Source organism: Lutra lutra, chromosome 13 (genome assembly GCF_902655055.1).
Source record: "Lutra lutra chromosome 13, mLutLut1.2, whole genome shotgun sequence".
In the NCBI taxonomy this organism is placed as follows: Eukaryota; Metazoa; Chordata; class Mammalia; order Carnivora; family Mustelidae; genus Lutra; species Lutra lutra.
Window position 1 is genome coordinate 4,617,585 of NC_062290.1, and position 7,875 is coordinate 4,625,459.

General features: G+C 47.1%; 1 long non-coding RNA gene across 1 annotated transcript; it reads right to left on the reverse strand.

The window, feature by feature from the left end:
• Window positions 1–1,614: 1,614 nt before the first annotated feature.
• LOC125083397 (uncharacterized) lies at window positions 1,615–7,602 on the reverse strand. The gene is made up of 2 exons (XR_007122263.1): window positions 7,492–7,602; window positions 1,615–2,096 (listed from the first exon to the last, which is right to left on the reverse strand). It is a non-coding gene; the product is annotated as an uncharacterized LOC125083397 (long non-coding RNA).
• Window positions 7,603–7,875: the final 273 nt, after the last annotated feature.

Consider the following 7,875-nt stretch of genomic DNA (forward strand, 5'->3'; position numbering starts at 1 on the left):
CCTTTACTACACAGTCTTGTACATTTTTGCTAAGTTTCCTATTAGATACTATATTTTTAGTCACTCTTGTAAATGGAATGTTTCATGTATTAAATGTTATTTATAATATGAAAGCTACAGTGCCTACATGTTAATGTTGTACATGATGACCTTCCTGGATTCCCCAGATTACTAAGCGTGGTTCTCACGGGTTTTCCAGATACACCTTCCTAGCACCTATAGATCATAGGTCCAGTTTTTGGATTGCTGCTGTAATAGTCTAACTAAACCATCCAGCAGGTACAGTTCCTGATTTTTATCAGAATATTATTTTACAATCATTACTATTATATCAGTTTTTAGAACACCAGGTAGTACTTGTTAGAGTTTCATTCTAAAACACATCTGATTGTACTTCAAGGGTTTGGATTTCCTACATGAAGTTTAAATCTTAGCACAGTGCCAAACACTTATAACCTGACACTGGTTTTCTTCTCACTTCTATCTACTCAGTACCTATTCTCACCCTACAGACCTACTCACTGTTCCCCAAACATTTCCTTTATGTTGCTATGGACTGGATCGTGCCCCTGAATTCATATATTGATGCCCTAACTCCCAGCGTGATGGTGTTTGGAGAGGAGGCCATTTGGGAGATAACTGGGCTTAGATGAGGTCTCGAGTATGACTCATGATGGGATGAGCCTCTGTGAGAAGACACACCAGAGACCTCTGTCTGTCTCTCTCTTCCCGCCACGTGAGGACACAGTGAAACATGGTCACCTACAAGGGAAGAGGGTTCTCACCAGATACCAGCCATGCTGGCACCTGGATCCTGGAACTCCTAGCCATCAGAACTCTGAGGAAATAAACTTCTGTTGCTAAAGCCACCTGGTTTATGGGATTTTGTTAAATGTTTGGTTACCGCAGCTAACAATCGTATACCAATTCCAAAGCCGCGTTGTGGGGGAAGTTTTCCAACTGCACCAATGGGCTATCCCACAATTAAATTCAATTCTGACACCGTCTACCCAGAGACACCCCCAGGCCCCACAGGTTAAGGGCTCAGTCCCATAAAACTGGCCCCCCTTCAGCTGCCCATCACATGTCCAGGCTCTCACCTGCACTCCAGACCAAAGGGCTATAAATCAGAGCTTCCCACACCCCCCTCCTTGGGGTGGATTATTTTGCTAAATAAAGCAGCTCACAGAAACTTGGCAAACCCATTTACTCACTAGATTACTAGTTTGTTACAAAGGATCTTACAGGATAGAAAGCAACAGCCAGATGAAGACATAGGCAGTAGGAAGTAAGGAGCTTCTGTCCTTGTGGAGTCTGTGGCTGGGCACAGGGGCACACAGATGCGTTGTGGTTCACCAACACAGAAGCTCTCCAAGTCCCCTCCTCTGGGGGCTTTTATGGAGGCTTCCTCACCTAAGCATAATCCATCAGCGCATTGGCTATTGGTGACTGATTCAACCTCCGGCCCCATCCTCCTCCCCAGAAATTAAGGGGCGGCGGGACAGAAACTTCCAACCTCTAATCACATGGTCGGTTCCCCTGGCATCAGCCCATCCTTATGTGCCTCCCGAAAGTCATCTTGTCAACAGAAACCCACTCGGGGTGGAAAGGGGTTCATTCGACAACAATTTCATCTTTATGGCTTTGAAGTGACCCTAGGAACTGAGGACAAGGGACCAAACATTATAACAAAGACACCCCCATTGCTCTTATTGGCCAGGAGACCCCAAGGTTTGGGAGCTGTGGGCCAGGAACTGTGGATGAAGACCAAGCACATGTTTCTTACAAATTCCAGGATCGCGCAGCAGCCAGACAAAGACATGTGTTCATACGCCCAGGTAGGAGCTTTGCTTTTCCTTCTGCTCATTTCGGATGGCCTGATCTGCCTGGAGACTCCTATACATTTCAAGACCCAGGTCAAGTGTTACCTCCAGCAGCTGCATTCCAGACTTCAATTCTCCTGCCCCAGGAATGGGGCTTCCTACCTCATCGTGGTCCCACTCGTCAGCAAGCAGCAATGAAAATGTGGAGGCACTGACGGAGAGCATTTTCCTTCTTCCATGTTCCCGTTTGTGTTTATTTGCTCTTTAATGTCACTGTAAGCAGAGAAAATTTAAAATTACAGCAGGAGTGCTACCGTTCAGCTTTAACCATGTGGTGCCAGTTTGAAATGTAAATACAAGAACACTGGTTGTGTAAGTGCCATTCCTGAGCTCGCAGGGCCTGCAAGTCCTCGCAGGTCTGCCGGGTGCTGTGCCCCTTCCCAGGGCTGCTGCGAGGCCTGGCCGGGGCTTTCCCTTCACACGTCAGGCCTTGCGCTGGGTGCGGGCAGGCAGCCGTCAGCAGGACAACCCTGCCCGCCTTGTACTCCCCAGGGGCTCGCTGGCAGAGAGAAGAAAACAGATAAACCAGAAAGTAGGCCTGTGTGATGCCGTTTCTCTGCAGAGCGTGCAGGGGGAGAGAGGCGTGCAGGGGGAGGGAGGCATGGGAAGAGAGGCATGTAGGGGGAGGGAGGCATGCAGGGGCAGAGAGGGTTCCCTGCCCCTGGGACAGGAGGGCACACCCTGAGCAAGGGGCAAGGGAGGTGGAGCTCTGCAGACCTGGAGTCCCTTCTCCGATTGGGGTGGGGGCCTCTGAGGGCTGTGAGGCACAGCAGGGAGGAGTCCGGAGAAGGTGGGGAGGGAAGCCTGCGCCCGCACACTTGGCTCCATAAATACTCTGAAAGCTCCCAATAAGGTCGCAGCTGTTGATTATTTCTCTCCGGGGACACCTTTCACAGGCGGACAGTTTGTATACAGGTGTCCCTGCTTTTATGAAAGTTTGCAGTAGGGGGCACCCAGAGGCTCAGTCCCGAAGCGGTCTGCCAAGCGTCTGCCTTTGGCTCAGGTCATGATCCTGATGGGGTTTTGGAATACGGGTGAGGTTTAGTGGGGTGAGATCCAGAGCCAACGACCAAGAATAAAGTCTCAAGATGGCTTTGGTGCAAAATGGTGATTTTACTATAGCACTGGGATGGACCTGTGGGCAGAAAGAGGGGTTGTGAGCCGTGGCTGAATATTCTCGGGAGTTGGGAGAGGAAAGGGAGGTTTCGAAAGGATTTTTGTTTGTTAAAGAAGACTGGGGATACTGGAGGCCTTGCCATTGTCAGGTTCAGGTTGTTTTCCCTCTAGCAAGGCATTAACAGTGAGATAGTTGGGAGCTTCTTACACGAATCACACAGATCCCACCCAGGAGTGGGGTGGGGGCGGCTGACAGGGTGTTAGCTTGTGTTTTGTCCTCAGCCAGCCTTCTGCTCCCTCATCATTTCTCCCTTAAACAGTTTTGACCCTTAAATCTTTAAGGCTGTGAAGGTGGAAGGTCTTATCTTCTGTAACCTCTTCCTGCTGACTAGGGGTATAGAGATGTCCCTACCTATGGGTCAGCACTGGTCAGCAGGGGAATGCACAGGCGAGTTAGGAAAGGGGGAGAGAGCTGAAGTCAAGGTTCTCTGAGGGCGCTAAGTGTCATCTGTCGTGAAGTCATTGTAGGGATGGGGTCTCGCACCCAGCGGAGAGATATCAAAGAAGATTAAGATTAGTACGGCCATAAGAATGAGAAGTCCAAGAAAGACACACTTAATAGTTGACCATAATAATCCTCCAAGCCCGGAGGCGCCCCTAATAGGGGCATCTTTTAGATCTAGTTGACTAAAACGAGCAGGATCAACACCTCTGAAGAGTTATGCTCTGCAGAAGTTACGATGATCAGGTCCGGGCATAAGGCAGCTGGGTTTAAAGTTCAACAGGTTTTAAGTACTGATTCAGGCGTATCTATAGTGTAGATTGGCATTTAATAAGTCAGCCTCCCGGGGTGCCTGAGTGGCTCAGTGGGTTAAAGCCTCTGCCTTCAGCTTGGGTCATGATCCCAGGGTCCTGAGATCAAGCCCCACGTCGGGCTCTCTACTACACAGAGAGCCTGCTTCCTCCTCTCTCTCCCCGCCTGCTTCTCTGACTACTTGTGATATTTGTCAAATAAATAAATAAATTTTTTAATAAAGATTTTATTTATTTATTTGACAGAGAGAGATCACAAGTAGACGGAGAGGCAGGCAGAGAGAGAGGAGGAAGCAGGCTCCCTGCTGAGCAGAGAGCCCGATGCGGGGCTCGATCCCAGGACCCTGAGATCATGACCTGAGCCGAAGGCAGCGGCCTAACCCACTGAGCCACCCAGGCGCCCCATAAATAAATAAAATCTTAAAAAAAAAAAAAAAGTTAGCCTCCCATCATCCATTGGTGGTCTCCTTTTACCAGGAGGGCTGTGGTATGGTTGGCCAAAACCTTCGTTTACAATTGCACATCAATAGAGATGGCTTCAGGGGGCGCCTGGGTGGCTCAGTGGGTTAAGCCTCTGACTTAGGGTCAGGTCACGATCTCAGGGTCCTGGGATTGAGCCCCACATCGGGCTCTCTGCTCAGCTGGGAGCCTGCTTCTCCCTCTCTCTCTGCCGGCTTCTCTACCTACTTGTGATCTCTCTCTCTCTGTCAAATAAATAAATAAAATCTTAAAAAAAATAGAGGCGGCTTCTAGGATAAATATGAGAGATAAAGGGGTGCCTGGGTGGCTCAGTGGGTTAAAGCCTCTGCCTTCAGCTCAGGTCATGATCCCAGGGTGCTGGGATCGAGCCCCACATGGGGCTCTCTGCTCAGCAGGGAGCCTACTTCCCTCTCTCTCTCTCTGCCTGCCTCTCTGCCTACCTGTGATCTCTGTCAAATAAATAAATAAATCTTAAAAAACAAAACAAATCTATAATCATTTTTCCCAATTCACATAGTCCCATGTTACTATTTCTTGTTTAGTTTGAATGCAGCTTTGGTTCATTCTGGAAGTACTCACCCATTTCAGTTTTAGGATCTTAACTATATTAAGAAAATGCATTTGTCAAAAGTCCTTTTTAAGAATTTCCTTGGGGCGCCTGGTTGGCTCCATCCTTAGGCGTCTGCCTTCAGCTTGGATCATGATCTCAGGGTCCTGGGATGGAGCCCTGTGTCGGACTCCCTGCTCAGTGGGGAGCCTGCTTCTCCCTCTCCCACTCCCTCTGCTTGTCTTCCTCTCTTTCTCTCTCTGTGTGTCAAGTAAATAAATAAAATCTTTAAAAAAATTTCCTTGAAGATGGAACAATTACTGTGAATGGCAAAAGACTCAAAAATGGACAAGGTTTAAGATCTGATGAGGTAACAACATGACTGACAAAGAAATCCGGGTATTTCTGTGATGCACAGCTCTTTAATGATCAGAATATTAATGGTCTTGTAAGGGCCTATTCAGCCAGAGCAGCCCCACCCCAGTTGAACTGCCATTTTGCTGTAAAGCTTAAATTGACCTTGTCCCTCCGCCCCCCCCCCCCCCCCCCCCCCGGGGGAACTTATTTAAAAGCAAGTCCGGGAAACCAGTCCCAGGTAACAAAGTCCAAGTACAAGGGTGGGTCAGGCCAGGTGGAGGTATTCAATCAGTGGGTGCGCATATTGTCTCCTAGCTACCAAGGAGTATGGGCCCCCACCCTTTGGGAGTCTTTTGGCGCCAATCCTAACCAAGGTGTGATAGGCTGGTTCAAATGTCTACTAGGGTAAATTGTAATTCAATTGGTCACCTAGCATCACTGTGGAGTTTCCTGTGTGTGTTACAATCTCATTGGCCACCTGTGTGTGGCCAGGCCCAACCACATGGCCTTTGCCCTATAAAGGTTAGCCTGGAAAGCAGGGAGGGGTCGTCCTCTCTGGAGGGGCGGCCCTGATTGGTCTGTTTGATGGTGGGTATGATCCTGATGCTTGGCGCGAAATAAAGCTTTGCTTGACCTTCGCTTTGTATCAGTCTCGCTCCTTTAATCACGGACCCATTATTGGGGTACCCAATTTTGGGGGGACCCAACAGTCTTATACAGAACATATTAAAACTTTAGGAACTGCCTATCATCTCTAGAACAGGGCATTTACCCAAATGTAACCTAAGGCTTATCTGTTAAACAGTCCTTCCAGATTAATTGAACATACCAAATACAGAGGCCTAATGAGTTCAAAAGACTTCATTTATAATTTAAATCTTGGGAAGTTAGTTAAAACCTTGGAAAGTTATAGTACATGCCTACATAGGATTACAGATCCTAACAAAACTCAAAATTTATTTTTTATTTAACCAAGGTGACAAGAGATACCAAGGGCAAATACATAGGGTTATAGTTGTTAACACTGAGACGTTTTAACTGAGTAATTGAAGACCTGATAAAGACAAAACATAGAAACTGGTTTTCCCAGCAGATAAAAGAGGAAAAAAACCTTTGTTTACATTTTATCAAGAGCCGACCAACAGAGTCTAGAAAATTCCCACGTCTTTTGAGCTGAGAGAGAATTAATCTTATGCTTCCGTAATTTTTTTTTTTAATTTTTTTTTTTTCTTTTTTTGACAGAGAGAGATCACAAGTAGACGGAGAGGAAGGCAGAGATAGAGAGAGAGGGAAGCAGGCTTCTTGCTGAGCAGAGAGCCCGATGTGGGACTCGATCCCAGGACCCTGAGATCATGACCTGAGCCGAAGGCAGCGGCTTAACCCACTGAGCCACCCAGGCGCCCATGCTTCCGTAATTTTAAAATCCCTTTATTCTAATCTTAGTCAGTTCTGCCACACCCAAAATTCCTTTCCAAAGATTGCCCTGCACAAACCTTCTACAACTCCATTTCGCATTCAGATTTTGTCCCAAGCCGTTTCTCTCCAAACCACCGTCTTATTTAGGAAACAATTACTTCCTTCTACCTTCAATACAAATGCATTCCCATTCCTTATTTCTTACGTATTTCCTTTTCTACAGACTGTTTCCCTTATTTCCATCAGTCTTAATAAAATTTAGCAGAATTTTGCAGTCTTAGAAGCCTGTCTCCAGTGAAAACTAAGTAGTAACGAACTGTCAATTGTCACACCAGAATTCTTAGAAGGCAAGTTGGTGAGTCAGTCAAGCACAAAGCACGTTTATCAACAGACTCAAACATCCTGAGGTTTTGTTTTGTTTTTTATCCTGAGTTTATTGCAATAAGCTGTCAAGAGCACAAACCTACGTCCAGTACTCAAGACTTTAACACTTTATCCGATTTGGAAAAGACCTAAATGTCCCACAAATTCAATCACATTTATTATCCTGGCAAAACTTGAACGTTTCAGGTTACCAAAGACTTTGAAAGCTATCTCAACAGTCACCCCTGAAAACTTTGAGTCAGACAAGATTAAGCATCACCTGAAGTCCTCTTTTCACTGACAAATTGCAATGGAGATAACAGGAGCTCTTTCGACCCGTTAGTAAACCCCAACAGAATGAAAGCTTCACCTTTGATGCTGGTAACTTTGAAGACAGGTCTATCTTAAACCAACAAACTTAAATTAGTTTAAATGCTGAAACAGTTCCATCTGGGCCCACCTAAAAGCCAATCAATTAGTTCCCCATTGATGTTTTTTTGTTCTGTTTTGTTTCACCTGAGACTCTGGTGGGGAAATCTGAGGAGTGGGCGGCCTTCTGTCTCAGGCGGTCCTTCATGATCCCCGACTGTGAGGGGAGGAGGATGAGTCAATGGTGCAGGGGGCAAGCAGGACTGTCTAGAAGCCAGTTATGCAGGCCACACCCAAGGTGGGGCAGAACCAGGAGATGGGGGAGGGGGAGGCAGAAGAGGCAAAGTTCCGGGTTTTAGAGCTCATCTGCTCCAACAGAGGAGCAGACGCCATGTTTTCCCGCCAGTTGAGTGGGGAACAGGCAGCATGTGTGCCGGAGAAGACAGGAAATTTCCCCCAACACAAAGGGAGATTCCGCAGCTGCTTGGGAATATTCCTTGAAGTCCCTGTCCGAGGAAGACCAACCACAGT